The 15,498-nt window shown below is 44.3% G+C and overlaps 1 protein-coding gene and 2 pseudogenes across 1 annotated transcript in view; 1 reads left to right on the forward strand and 2 right to left on the reverse strand.

Moving 5' to 3' along the window:
* Positions 1 to 15,498, reverse strand: part of MAML3 (mastermind like transcriptional coactivator 3) — a 368,902-nt gene that overhangs the window by 121,469 nt on the left and 231,935 nt on the right. The window lies entirely within an intron of this gene.
* LOC112475183 lies at positions 6,575 to 6,693 on the forward strand (annotated as a pseudogene).
* LOC112475113 lies at positions 8,776 to 8,894 on the reverse strand (annotated as a pseudogene).

Genomic DNA, 15,498 nt, shown 5'->3' on the forward strand with positions numbered 1-15,498 from the left:
GCAGTCAGAGGCGGGCGCAAAGCGCGCCTCTCGTCCAAGGTCTTGGGAAAGGTCACGTGCTGAGTTGGAGCTAAAGCTACGAGAAGCTGGGAAAAGCCTGGACCTTTAAGAAAGGCGGCCGTCTTTCACCTCCAAACTTTGTGATTCTGTGAGGAGCACTGGAGGGAGGGTTCTCCATCCCGGCCACCAGAAAAAAAGGGACATCAACAATGGTAATCTTTGCTGATATTGAACAATATAATGTGCAGCTCCTAGGAGACTGCAACTAAAAAACCATATCTACATGCAGTTTTGTAATATTAACAGACGCTGAAGGCCGCCATAAATGGAAACACAGAAGGGGGAGGCGAAACTGTCCGTGAGGGTCTGTGCGGTTCCAAATTTCAAATTCTAGTAGTGAAAAAAATTGAAGGAAAATTCTAATAAGAAAAAGTCAGGAAAACACAACATAAAAGAAGATAATTAGCATAGGCATAATGAAGTTTTGTCATTTTAAACAATAAATAGAACCCAAAGCAAACAGGAAACACAAATATCAGTGACATTAAACACCAAAAAAGAAAGAGGGGTGGGAGTCAGCTTAACCTCTGTAAAGGGTTTACTGCTGGCTGAGGCAGAAAGAGGTTTAAAGGAGATTAAGAAAGATAAACAGCAGGCAGTCTGTTGAGCCACTCTTTATTTGGCCACATACATCCAGCCAAGTAGAAGGCCTGTTTTTGAGCTCCTGGGCTCACATACACCCAACAAAGCCTGGAGGACAGGTGGCAAGGGAGCGCTCCCCCTAAACACGATGGAGGTCCCCCCGCCCATTACGACCATCTCCTCAGTGACCCTGGGAGGAAAACTGCCATCGCCAGATTCTGGTGGTCTTGGAACTTCTTTCTCGGTGTATGATAAAACAATGTATTGATACTAAGTTTTTCTTGCCTATCGTCTTGATTGAAATCGACATTTTTATTCTCAGAATCACAGAATTCCAGAGACTGGACGATCAGGTCGCCAAGTCTACCCTTTAATTCATCAAGTGGCCATTTGGCCTACGATCCCCTTTAGGGACAAGGATCTCACTGCTTCCTGAAGCATTCGTTACCATCCTTGAGCAGCTCTGAATATTAGCGAATTCTTCCTTAGTCAGAGCCAAAATCTGTCTTTCTACAATATCCACCTTTGGCCCCGGAGTAGAGTATAAATCTAACCCATCTACAATAGGAGAACCTTTCAAGTCTTAGCAAATGCTATTATGTACAACCTGAGTTTTCTACACCTCAGGCTAAATATACTCGGTTCTTTTAACTTTTCGTCACATGATTTTAGGCTTTCTCACCATCGCGACTATTTTCCTCTGAACTCAATCCAGTTTCTCTATCTCCCTTTTAAAGTGTGGCATTCATTGGACGTGTGCCACATAACGTGGCCGGTCAAGCACCAGTCAGCTTGAAGCATCCCTACCTTTTCCGGTTACTATATAGTTCCATCAGGCAACTGTTCCCCCAAAGAAATACTTGCTACACTTACTGAGCATCTTCAATGTGGCAAGCGAGGTAAACACTTTACATACATCGAGTTCAATACCGGGAGCCAGGCTTTGTGCGGGGGCTGCATTTATTCCTATTTTATACCCAAGGGCCCGAAGACACAGAGAGGTGAAGTAACTTGTTTAAAGTTGCACAGTAACTCGCAAGCCTTACTTTAGTTCTGGATACATTTTGATAGACTCTGCCCAGTATTTCAACTTGGAAAGATCTTTTTAGATCTCCATTTCTTCCTTCAATGCATTGCAGTCATTATTCTTCCCAGCCCTGTGTCATGGCCAACTTGAAAAACATGCTCTTTATAATTTTTCCAAGTCATTCATAAAAGTTTTGACCAGGATAAAACTATGGCAAGACAGAACAAATGACTCTTGGCTCTTTTTTTTTTGCAATACCAGTGGAAATTATTTCATTTGGTCAAATTATGAGACTTTATTTAAAAAATGAATTCATTGTAAGGTCCTTGAATGCTTGTCACATGTTACTTTGCATCCCACACAGCTAGTTAATACTCAGTAAAAATCACTGAAAGAAGTACTGTCATCTGAAAGACCAAGGCCCAGGGAAGGCCGACGGCAGGCCCGCACGCGGTTTTAGGGTCGTGTGCAGACTGCGTCTCCACTCCCGACTATCCTGTCACCATTCCCAGTGGCCCTCGGTCCACACGGGCTATTCCACGCTTTCTGTGTGTCAGTGACACTGGTGAACAAATCCAGGATGTAACGTTCTGCAGGCTGAGGATCTAATCGGTCCCCAAGAAATTTAGAAAATGAATCGCATGTAAGACTGAATTTATCATCTGGGATCAGGAGTCAGGTCATCTGTGACAAAGTTGGGACGAGACATACCTGTCCGCCATGACGAGACTGGAGGCCAGAAGCTGGAGTAAAAATAAAAAGACGCTCGAAGCGTGGCCCTCACTTCTGGAGATGCCATCACGCTTCGTTACTACCCCAGCTCTCACACATGATTCCCACCACAGGCGTCAACGACACCACTACTGTAGTGATATCAGACGCGAACTTGATGAGATTTGTAAACTCTGCACAGTGGCAATGAATAATAACAAACTCCTATTTCACGAGCGTTGCTTCCAGGTAGATGGCACGCAGGGAGGGACGCCAAGGTAAAAAGACACAGACTCTGGGCCCCCTTGTGGCTCGTTTACAAACTCTCTGATTTACCTGCTCCTCGTACTGGCCTCAGACTCACGCTCTGGTAGAATTATTAATTACTCATACCATGATGCCTTGGCTTTACTTGGGATGAAGGGAACCCCTTAATGACAAATTCCTGAATACCAGGAGTCAACGATGTTCACGAACGCTTGTCTCACCACTGCTTGGGAGCGGGACGTCAGTGTTAGTGTTAGGTGGGGCTAAGGGGCTCTCGAGGATCTCGTATTCCTCGGTGACTGACCTGACAGGAATAAAGCGAAGGATGGAGGAAAGAACTTTTAGCACAAGAGTAACCCAAAGTTATGTCTTGCTCTTTTCTCCAAAAAGTTTACTCATGACTTATTTAACAACTTCCTAAATTCCTTAAATATTTTATTCATAAAACAAAAAAAAAATTGTGAAATGAAAATAAATTAAAATGTTGAAATATCATTAGAAGTTTCTTCAATTCTACCAAGTATGTTTGTGCGGAGATTTTTAAACCTTTTCCTCTTTATTTCTGCAAATAGTGTAATTTCAAATACAGCAACTATCCTCTCTGTCTAGCTAAACATTCGATACTTATATCCGATATTCTACATAAGTAATTTCTCAATATTCAATATTCTAAGAAGTAATTTTTTTTTTCTCTCGGGGGAATCAAAACGAACCTTCAATTTTGTTCTCTTCTGGGGGAAAACAACAAGGCAGAATGGCCCCTCCTCAGCGGGTTCCCGGGGCGAGCACCGGCAGGCTGATGAGACAGGTGCAGAAACGAGATGGGGCCAGGTGGCCTTGGGGAGCAGTCACTCGCAGCCCCTGCTTTTAGCTCCAAAACCATCATTCTTTCGCCTTTCATATCTCTTGTCGCTGAATTATAGAGCCCTTTGCCTTCTATAATAGCAGTTTCCCGCCGCCCCGCCCCCCGCCCCATTCTCTAACTAAACACAATAATAAATGAAGAGGCTCCATCTCTGTGGGGGGTGGTGCATGTCCGGCCTTCTCCTTTCTTTAGATGGGCCTCTCTTCCACCCTGTCAGCTCCTCCCAACTTACACCCCCTCAACTGAGCAGCCCTGATGACTCTGCTTTAATCTCCTTCCTATGTCTTCCTTCTTCTCTTCCGTTATGCCCTTAACACAGGCACTGAGGGGTCCCGGTCCTGGCCCCCAGCTTTAGAGGGTCTGATTGGGGTCTTCCTCTGGCCATGTCTCTCCCTACCTGGGCAAGTAGTCTGCAGGGCCAAGGTGAGAGCTCATGTCCTCCCTTCTAGAATGTGTTCTGGATACTTGGAACCCAAAAAGACCTCACGTCTGCTCCCCCAGGTCTTTCCTCTGGAAGGTGGACACATGCCGAGTGCATTTCTAAACCCGAAGTGTGGCCAAGGCGGGGTGCAAAGTGTGGACCCTGGAGGTGTGAGCTGGAGCGTCTCACACAAGCGAGAAGCCTCTGGAGTAAAGCACAGAGCCAGGGATGGGAAGAAGATTTGATGGTCTAGGCCACCCACGCTGCATAACCCCAAGGAGGCAAAGAGTCTGCATTCAGACCGGGCCTTTCCAGTTGCCTGGCTTCCCCCTCAGTCTTTCCAATACCCAGGTTAAAGTTATCAAGGTCAGATGATAGAACATATTTCACTTAAGAGTTAGCTTGATGTCTGACAAGTAAATATGAAGCCGGTGGTACGCAGGCCCGCGTGTGTGCTCTTGCCTTGGGCCTGTAAGGGTTCCAGGCAGGTCTGTTTCTCCTCTCCCGATGATTTTCCCATAAATCTTCTCTTGGGCTATGATTCCCATGCTGTTTTGGTGTAAACACCGAATGCCGTGTCCGAATTCCCCTCCTATCATTCAGGCCTTCTTCTTTGCACCATTCCTTTCTCTCTGCAGATCCAGTCACTGACACAAGGCCTAGCAGCTAATTTGTAAACAGGGAAGAGAAGCTGTCGCGTGTCCCATAGGTTTTCACGAAGCTTGGGTGCTCCTGGGTCAGACTCCGTCCGTTGTGGACTCTGTCGGCAGTGGCAACCACAGACTGACGCTGACCTCTTTTTTCCTTACTAATTTTTCTCTTTTTCTCACTGCATTATTTCACCCCATCTTTTCTAAAGTGTGTTCCAGACACAGAGGGAGAGGCTGGGATGGAAGTCGGCCAAGCGAAGACGAGGGATGGGGGAGCAGTCGGCAATTCCGGTTTGACGCTAATGATTTGTGTACAATTCAAGGTCAGAGAATGATATGTGAGGCTTGTGCGCCCACCCACGCAAGCATACACAATTTAGTACTTGATTATATCAGCATATAGCGCTAATACATCTAATGCCGCCTTGTTCACTTGTCTCTCCAATTAGAAAGAAAAGGCTGAGGGCAGGGACCACATGTTAAGCTTCTTTTGTTCCCTATAACACCCACCACCTTATTAGGCACATAATAGGCATTTGATAAATATGCTTTGTTAGAAGAGGCTTGCCTCTGTTAATGAAAAAAATGTGTTTGTGAAATATTCTGAGTAAAATGAGTTGTTTTTTTATTTTGTAAATGGAATTCTATTTTAACGATACTGGGAGAGTTGCGATGGGAATATTACGGCAAGCCCTTTTACAAAGCGAAGAATCGTTCCATTTGGATTGGCATATTTTTCACCCTCTTGGGCCTTATTTTGTGTTGGAGAGGGTGCCTGTGAATCCCTTGTAACTGTACCCAAGTTAGTTTGGGGAATGTATGTTTTTATGATGATACTGCTGTAGCTTTTGCTGTAATCTCAAAGGGATGTGCTACTTAAAAAAGAAAATAAAAGTAAAATCCATAGGTCTCGATGGTGCTAAGGAAGTTGGCTTAAGTTTCCAGAAAACCAATTCACCAGCTTTGGTAAATGGGACATAATAACCAGAGCTGAGATTTGCGGAGCATCTGGTACATCCGAGACCCTTGACATCCCCCGGGTTTAATCTTCCCTGCAACACAAGCATCACCATCTCATTTTTCAAGTAAAGAAACTGAAGAGACTTGCCCCAGGCACAGAATTATTACGGATCAAATGTGAGATTTGAACCAAGATCCCTTAGATTCCAAATTAGAAAGTTTTAACGGAAACTGTTTCTGTCTCTCTCTGATGCCCTTACCAATAATAATAATACCGGTAATAAAAAATAATAAATAAACTTTTGGATTATCATTATCCCTATTTCACAGATGGGAAGACTGAAGTTAAGAAGTAGATGTGAAATTCAAGTATCGATAACAATCTGCAGAAGGTGAAAGGGCCCGTATTTAGGCTGAGGTCTGTCCACTCCCCAGGCTCACTGCTCCCAATAGCCCTTTAAGGCCCCAGTGGTGATGGCTTGGCTTCTCCCTGACTCTTACACAAAAATCAGTGCACTGGTCCCTGCTTTCAGGATACCACAGTTATTCTTCCAGAATTCAATTCTTTTTCTTTACATTTTCTAGAGATGAGTCTAAGCCTTCTGCATTTATAAAGCACTTCTTTTGTACCTAGGGCTGAGTTAGGTACTGCGGGAAATGGGGAAGCATATTTCTGTGTGTGTGTGTAAAGCAATCATATGTTTAAACCAAAATTATGGAGACTGTTTCTGATACACGCTTGCACTTGGAGTTGTTTAGAAAAATGGTGACTGTGCACTGTACTGTGCCGTTTTAACACCCCCTCTTTGATCCTCAGGAGCACTACCTACAGATTCAGAAGGAATTCAGATAGTACTGTTAATATGAGATGTATATGGAAGGTTGGCAGGGGCTCATTCGAGATTCACTGGATGTGAGGAATTCATTGCATTTAGCTACTCAGCTGATAATATGAGTAAATTAATATGCAGAAGTGTTATAAGCTCTTTGGAAGAAAATAATATCGAACTTCTGGTTCAATATATAACCTGGTCTATGGCCATGCCACCCTGAACAAGCCTGATCCCGTCTGATCTCGGAAGCTAAGCAGGGTCGGGCCTGGTTAGGACTTGGATGGGAGACCACCTAGGAAGACCAGGTGCTGTAGGCGTAAAAAATAAAATAAAAAATAAGGGATTGTAAGCTGACAAGGTCTGTGCAACCTGTGAGGTCAACCAAGGGTTGCTTTGCCCAAAAAATTAAAAAAAAAAAAAATATATATATATATAACCTGAAAGGCGGTTTTCCACAGAAGTTAAGTAAAACCAGGGTTCTGACTTCAAAAGGGCTCTGAGTTCAAATAGGATGAGCAGACACAGTGAACTTATAAAATTTCTCTTTAAAAAATCAAAACAGGATAAAGGATGGAAACGTTGACAAGAAACTCAATCCTGACAAGAAAAGCTCACAGGAAAAGAAACTCTAAAATCAGTCTTTTCCTGTGCAAGGTGGATCCAAATTTCCTTCCTAATTTTATTTATCACGATCGACATTTTCTCATGGAAAACGACCTCGTGCGTGAGATTGCTGCGGAGGCGGAGGCCTCCGACATGTGCGATGGGCTTTCCGCACAGGTCGGCGTTAGAACGAATTATTTCGATCCCGTGTTGGTCTGGGAAAGAGAAGACAGATGGAAGAGCCTGACAGGCACTTTCCGATTCTCGCTCCCATAGTGATTCAGTGCATGTAAGGCATGATTCTTTTAAAATCCTAATTGTCACGCAGAAAAGAGGAGGTGGGTGGTGGCAGGCAGCAGTACACACCAGTGGGGACTTTCCTCTCCCTCTCCGCTGGCAAGCACACCAGTTAAGATCCACTGAGTCCTTGATCGATGCTTTCAAGGACCCAAGGAAGTCAGTTTTCCAAAAGCAATACAGTTTTTGGTTTTAACACGCGGTGTCCTTCAGTGAAAATGACAAGGAGGTCGAGAATGCTGGAGCCCAGAACTCTTTAGCCAGAGTTAAAGGGGAAGAGACCAGGAAGCTGATAAGAACAATGTAAAAGCATAGGCTCGCCTTCTCGCCGTGTGCTAAAATGATGCTCTAAAGTGGGAATTCTCAGCCATTTGCAGATTGCTTCTCCATGACCAAAAGCCTTGCAGACCAGCAATATGTCAGCTCCCATTTGCACAATCAACCAATGACCACGTCCCACCCCCGATTCCAACAAAAAGCACCTGATAGTCATTAAAAAAATAAACATCTCTCTGAAAGATGGGTCTGGAGGGAGAGATAAAGAGGAAGAGACATAGAAAAGTGTTAAAATTTGTTTTTACCAGTTATTACATTCCAGGAGAGTAAAAGTGGTTCGGAAGCCACTGCCTTGGCAAGGGTGGAAAAAGAATGACACCAGAAGGTCAGAGGTGACCTTCAGGTGGCTTTCCTGTTCCCATTTCACTCTGTGAGTGTTAAGATGGAAGGCAAAATTGCATAATGTTTAAGAGCTCAGGTTTGCATGCAAACAGACTTTGCTTCGGCTCCTGGTTTCGGTGCTTCATTACCGTGTGACCCGAACAGGCTACTTAACTCCATATGCCCGAGTTTCAAGATCCTTTGAAGATGAAACGATTCATGTCAAGTGTTTAGCACAGAGCTTGGCACCCGAAGCATTCCGTGGGTGGCAGCCACGATACCCACCTGGCTTCGGATCAGGGTTTCTCACCCTCAGCGCTACTGCCATTCTGAACTTGATAACTCTGTGTTGTGGGGGCCTGTCCCGTGCATTGCAGAGGGTTTAGCAGCATCTCTGGTCTCTACTCGCCGGATGCCAGGAGCAGCCCTCCCCTCTCCCGGCTGTGACAACCAAAAACGTTTTCAGATGTTGCCAAATAGCCCCTGGGGAATGGGGGACCAACCATCCCTAGTTGAGAACCACTGCTTCGGATCAATCCAAGTTCTAGAAGTTGAGGCTAATTCTATTTTCCTCTTCGACAGGCAGAGCCTCAGCTTTAGAAAATCCGACTCTTGTTTTGGAGGCCTCGTAACAAATCACAGAACTGTCACGGTCTCAGCGTCCCCATCTTGAGACCAGTTTTTTTAAGGTTCCCTCTTATTCTGACTGTGAAGATTCCACTCCTATCTCCTTCATTACACCCAGGTTTTTTTTTTTTTTTTTTTTTAGGCGAGGCAACCCTTGGTTGACCTCACAGATTGCAAGGACCTTGTCAGCTTACAATCCCTTATTTTTTTTTTTACGCCTATAGCACCTGGTCTTCCTAGGTGGTCTCCCATCCAAGTCCTAACCAGGCCCGACCCTGCTTAGCTTCCGAGATCAGGTGGGATTGGGCTTGTTCAGGGTAGCGTGGCCATAGACTACACCCAGGTTTTAAAAATGACTTCTTCTCTATGAGGAAACATATACAAGCGATATATGTTCAACCAGAAAATACAGAAATGCAGATAAGCAAAAGAGACAGAAGGAAAAAGAAATATCATTTATAATTCTAGCAGGTAGAACTCGCTAGGGTTTCCATTATGATGAATGGGTTTTCAGATGTTTTTCAGATAGATATATGTGTATATCTGCAGAAACACACGCACATACACACTCACATGCACAAATATTTCCTGTATGCTTGTTTATTTTCCCCAGGTATTAATTCTAGCCATCTCTAGACCTAGTGCTAGATGCTATATATTTTTTCCTCATGGACAACTTCCCTCAAAAAATGATTCATCTGCTCATGTTTTTCACTGGATGTGGACGAACCTGAAACTCTTAGTAGTCCTTTATTTCTACGCAGAAAGACTTCTTTAACTGAGCACCCAACTGACAATTAAGCCACAGTGTCCAAGCTATCACCTTCGGTCAACACATCCTTTACTGACAACCGATGGCAGCCTCGGTTTCGTTCCTTCCACGTCCACGGTCATCTCCACCCATCTCTTTCTTTTTCTTTGGATCTATTTATTGCCAGGGTCATGTCAGCCGGGTCCTAATTATCTTGTCCCAGGTGTGCCGTGTCCTAGCCTCCCTCGTGCCGACCACTTTGATCAAGATAGTACTCTCCCCTTTTCAGAAGCCCACGACCACTGCCTGCTGCTGCTGGTATCACAGGTTAGATCTTAATGACAGGCTCTGAGGGGCTTCCTCTTCGCCTTCGGTTCTCCTCCCGAGGCCCCGTCTCTTGCTTCTCCTCAGCTCGCACTCCTTATTCCTTATCAACTCTTCACAGCCCACAATTCCCCGACTCCCTCTTCTGAACAACAGCCCATGAAAAGTAAAGTAAATCAAAGGGCAGGGCTGATGTCTTCTAAACGAGAAAAACTAGAACGTAAATAAGTTATTCTTCTGTTTATACTGCAATTACCAGTTGTAGTTAATTACTTATTATATTAACGGGGTGGATCATTTTTACAGATTATTAATAAATGCTTATATTTATCTGGGTTTTAAACACATCTGAATTTTCACCAGTTGGGTGAAACGTGTTTATGACACTAGAAAGTCAACCTCATGAAATGATTTTCTTGTAGCAGTATTTCTCATCGAGGTAGATGCATTTACTTAATCCAAAAGATAGCTAGTTTTCTCAATGAAAAGGTATACAAAAGACTAACCCTCGAATTTGATTATTGTACCTTGGACAACATGTCACTCTACTGAACATAAATGGAAATCCGTGTGGTTATTATTTAAAAAATTTTTAAAAATCCAGCTTTTACTAGAGGATAAACTTTGTAAGGGCAGGGACCATGCCTTTTTCATCTTTTGGGATACAGCAAAGAGACTACAGCCTTCTCTGCATGTGGTCCTCGATAAATGTTGCTAGGCGATTCATATTTGAGGGGGAAATGGAAAGAAAAGCCCGAAGGACTTAAAGGATTTGCATGCGTGCATCTTGCTGTGAATAATACGAATGTGGAGAGATGCCTAAGTGGACAGCATGGGGCACGGAGGGCTTTGGACCCTGAAATATTCAATAATAGGAAGTTAGAATGTGGCTGACGGCAGCGCTCGGCCTGGGAGACCAGGGAGACGTGTGGGAGGAACTCTGAGGTGCCACAGAGCGTATCACAGCATCGCGCATGCCATCCTGTCAGGGGGAACTACTTCCATAGGAAAGCTAGCACAGAGGACACGGAGAAGGACAGAAACCACGGGCTAGAAACAATAAATGCCGTAACGGGAAAAGGGCAGGGAAAGAATTCTTAAAGCAGAAGTGGAAAGTCAGGTAACTAACAAGGCTGGGTGTAGTGTAAACAGGTAATAGCTCAGATGCAAGGTCCTCTAAAATTCTATCTCCTGCTTTAAATAAAAGCAAAGGCTTCTTTACATTTGACCGCAGAATTCTGCATTAATCCTCTGCCATGAGGCACAGCTTTGATATCGGGTCTGGGGCTGCCAAGTGAAAAAGAAACACATTTCTGGTGCATTTGGAGTCTGTGACTTCCCGCTCCGCCCTCCTGTCCCCTACGCGGGCACGGCACCCCAGTGCACATAATCCCCAGGTGGTTCTGCTTATCTTTGCCAGCTCAGTCCTTCCCATCCTAAGCTTCTCGGTGCCAATACCACTTAAGCACTTTATGAAATGTCAAAGCCTTTCCTGGTAATTATGGTGTCCACGAACAGGTCCAGAGAGTCTTTCAGAGGACAGAACTGATTCCCCTCCCCCAGGGCGTGACTGGACTTAATGATGTGCTTCAAATGAATAGAATAAGGAAGAAGGGAGGGTGTGTGACTTCAACACCACGTCATAACAGACATGGTGGCTCGGCTCCTGCTTTGCTCTACCGTGAATCGCTCACTCTGGGGAAGCCAGCTGCCATGTTATGAGAACACTCAAGCAGCCATATGGAAAGATCCCTGAGGTGAGGAAGTGGGGTGCCACGGGAGGGAGCCCCTGGGAAACAGTCTCCACCCCAGTCTCGCCTTTGGATGACGCAGCCCCGGCTGACGACTTGACTGCAAGGCTCATGAGGGAACTTGAGCCAGAACTACCCAGCAAAGCTGCTCCTGGATTTCCTCAGAGCCGTGTGGCACAATAACACTTTTCATTTTAAGCTGTTAAGTTTTGGGTGTGATTCGTTACACAGCAACAGATAACTAATACAATAGATTTTCCAACAGAGCTCTTGTTTATTTTGGAGTTAAGTTTTAAAAGTTTGACTGAAATGCCTGTTTTAATCTAAGTAACCCCCCAAAAGAAAAAAAAAAGGAGTTTAAAGTAATAATAGTTTTCATTATTTTGGGAATACTTATTTACCTATTCCTAATACATAAAAAGGATAGATGTTGTAAGTGCTCAGCTGAATTAAATGCCACCTTCATGGTTAGCTTCTGATTAACTAAGGCAAAGACAAATGATTTCTCTCATATCATAAGGTTCCAGAGACAACTAGAGCACTAGAAAGCACTAGAAAGCACTAGAAAGCACTAGAAAGCACTAGAAAGCTTCTAGGAGTGTGAAAGGTGAGATTGTGGATAGATTTTTTTTTTGAGGTGTTTTCTTCATGTAAGATCGTTTAACATAAATGAACAAAAAATGTGGCATTTTTATGTTATATGTTAAAATATTCTTTTAATAAGTAATTCTTATTTTAATCAGAGGTATATATAAAAGGGAACAATCTTCTCATAGCCAAATGAAAGAAAACTTTACGATTATTTAATAGTTGCTAACAGTTGGTTTTTAAAGGCAAATTCATATACTTTTACCACTTTGTTCGCAGTCCCTGTCCATGTAATTTCACGCATATGTGATAAAATGTTTCTTCCAGAATCTTTGCACCTTTGTACGCCTAATGCCTAGACATTTCAGGTATATAATAAATGTCTGTTGAATGAACGAATGAATGCATGAGAATGAATGAAGCTGGCTTTGAGGAAAACTGAAGCATAGTTTCACTTTCCTAGAGGGTTAAAAGGCTGTGAATAGTATATGATGTGTTTAATGTTCTAAATTTAAAAAATGTGTATCGTACATACTATGGGTCTGATCCTGTGCTAAATGCTTTACATAAATTAGGACACGGCTTTGTCATAATAACCCTGTCATTATCATCACTGTTTCCTAGATGGAAACCCTAAAGCTCAGAGAGGTCAGGTAAGCTGCCTAAGGTCCTGCCACTACTGAAGCGGTCAAGTCAGGATCTGAATGTCTGTCCTAGCTTCAGAGCCAGCAATCGGCCGCTACACTCCGCCACCTCCCTACCCAGGTGCTTCCCTAACTGATCTCATGAGCTGCAGCCAGCTGCCCGGGAGACCAGTGAAGGAAGGCGGGAGGGCCGGGACCGGTCCCGCCCAGGCCGAGAGCACGGGGCCCGTTCTGCAGTGCTCTGGGGAAATGTGTTTATTCACGCGTTTCTCTCCCTAGGCCGCCGATTCGCCATGCTGCCAACTGTCCGATTCCTCATGTTCACACAGAGCTAAGCGTGTTCCTCTCTAGCCGCACACCTCCCCCGCCACCCCCAACATAATTAACGAAGCTCATCAAAGCCCTGGAAAACAAGCCCAGAGCACCAGCCACTCTCACTGACATGGTAAGAGTCCAGCGCTCCCCCACCTGCCACAGGATATGTGTGTGGCCCCAAGGCCGCCGCCAACATTACACGTCCACAACGGGGCAGGCACGGATAAGGGCACGAAGGAGTTCTTTTCCCAATAAGCAGCCACACGACACACGAATGGCAGCAGGCCACACAGAGCAGGTGAATGCTAATGACAAGGGCACGCACTGGCCGTGGGCGGGTTGTCCAGGGGAGCGGGCTCGGGGCCACTGTGAAGCGGGTCCCCCGACCAGGCGGAGGGCAAGGGGAAGCACTAGTCTGTTCTGTCCGGTGTAGGGTTATACAGCTTTTAAAAGTGACACGAAGAGTCAGCGGCTCTGTTCATTTTGCTCCACCTCTGGTCCTGCCGATTGCCTTTCTGACCAGAGAAGATTTTTTTGGTTGTTCTAGACCTGTCCTGTCAAACCCCATGGGACTGTGAGGCCTCACGACATGACTGGTCCAGCTGAGCTGTGCTGTAAGTGTAAAAGACCCATCAGATTACAAAGGCTTGGTATGAAAAACAGGAGGTAAAGCATCTCAATAATTTTGATGTTGATCACATGTTGAGGTAGTAATATTTTAATATATTGGGTTAAATAAAAATATATTAAGATCGGTTTCGCCTGTTCCTTTTTGCCTTTTACAATTAAAAAATTTTAATTTTAATCCCACAGTTTGTCGTACTATTGGATGCTGCTGCTCTGGAGTTTGGGACAGCTAAACCTGTCAGTGCTCTGGGGGGGGCGGGGTGGGGGGGTCACAAAGGCCACTTGATTTTCAAGGCATTTTCTCTAGGCTTTTCTGCCACATGAATGAAGATCCATTATAGCTGATCTCGAGACCAGCAGCATCCCCCACGAAGGCCGCTTCCCAGTCAGCCATGAACCAACTGCATCTCAGGGCCTTCGGTCAGCCTTTGGCCCCATGGCTTTACCCTACAGCCGTGAATGGTCAGAGCACGAGCACGCCACAGCACCGAGCGGCACATGTAACTCAGACTCTTATTTCTCTGACCCGAGAAGCTGGCTCTCTACTCTGCATTTAGCAGCATGTCGTGAATGAGCAGAGGGGCCCAGAGCCCCACCTCTGGCTGTGCGGCTTGTGGACAGCACTACAGTATCAGGTGGAGGGTGCTGGGGGTGGGGAGGCTGCTGTCACACCTGGGGTGCCCGTGGGGCAGCGGCTTTCATCTGCTCAGAGGAGGCGCCTTTTTCCTGATTCTCACCAAGGCCAGAAAGACTAGCGGTGGCCTGAGGTGGACGACTCCTACACCCAGAAATGACTTTTTTCCTTGCACCATGGATGAACTTCAGCTTAGTACTTAAAGTGCTCTCGGCCTAACAAGCTAATTAAAACATCCTTTGTATGAACTGGCTAGAGCCCAGCGCTGAAAAGTGACCCAAACAAATTTTCGAAGGTCTCAGATGCAAAAGCAATTAGAGAATGTAGCCACGTTTAAAAAAACCTCTCCTAGGAAATCATAATATTAATAAATAGGAGTTGTAAGTTTGGATATTATTTGGGGTCCATATTTACTGCTTAGTAAATAAAAATGTACAGGTAACCTGCATGACCTCATGGATCATATTAGCTAATCATGACAATGTATTGGAAATCTAACTAACATGAGAGGTATTTTGATTCTTTATGCACTGGGTCAGATATAAACCATTTGGTGTCATACAGATTAATTCCATAGAAACTTGCTCGGGAACCAAGATATAATAGACTACCTTTATACAGGACAGTAATTTTTTTCCCCCCAAAGAGCTTTGCAACCTCTAGAAAAGCCCAAAGTTGCTATGAATAGCTAGTGAATGATGTCATAATACGTTTTAAAGCCTGGAACTCTGTTCCTTCCATATATTTGCATAATGGCCATCTTTAAAGCACTCTCTCTTCAAGTATAAGATGTGACCAAGAAAATCCTCATAATGGAAATATTAAGCAAAAGGAACATATGATTGTCTGTTACTACTCTGACGAATGAAAAGAACCATTTTCATAATAATATGAATTTACCGAAATATAAACACATGTAAAAACAAAAAGCCCAACTGTGAAACACCGGAGTAGCTGTTTGTAGCTCCATTTAACACAGACTTTAAAAATAATTGATGTGAACTTGCTTCATACCTTCTGCTGAGTGTGGAAGAAGTACCTTAACAAACGGGAAATGTGAATCAGAAGAATAAGATAAATAATAACGAGTGTTTGAAGTGTTTTTAAATATTTAGACTTATGCATGCCGCGACCATCATCTTTCAGAAACTATTATGCCACCCTCGCATTTAACCTTACGATCGATCACGAACATTCGATTCTTCTCCCTTTTGTCTTATCATATAGTCAATCATCAAGTTCTCTTATTTCTTTCCTTTAAATGCTACTATACTTGTTTTCCTTTAAATTTTAAATGCCCCAAC

The sequence above is a fragment of the Pteropus alecto genome, unplaced genomic scaffold (assembly GCF_000325575.1).
Source record: "Pteropus alecto unplaced genomic scaffold, ASM32557v1 scaffold50, whole genome shotgun sequence".
NCBI classification, from domain to species: domain Eukaryota; kingdom Metazoa; phylum Chordata; class Mammalia; order Chiroptera; family Pteropodidae; genus Pteropus; species Pteropus alecto.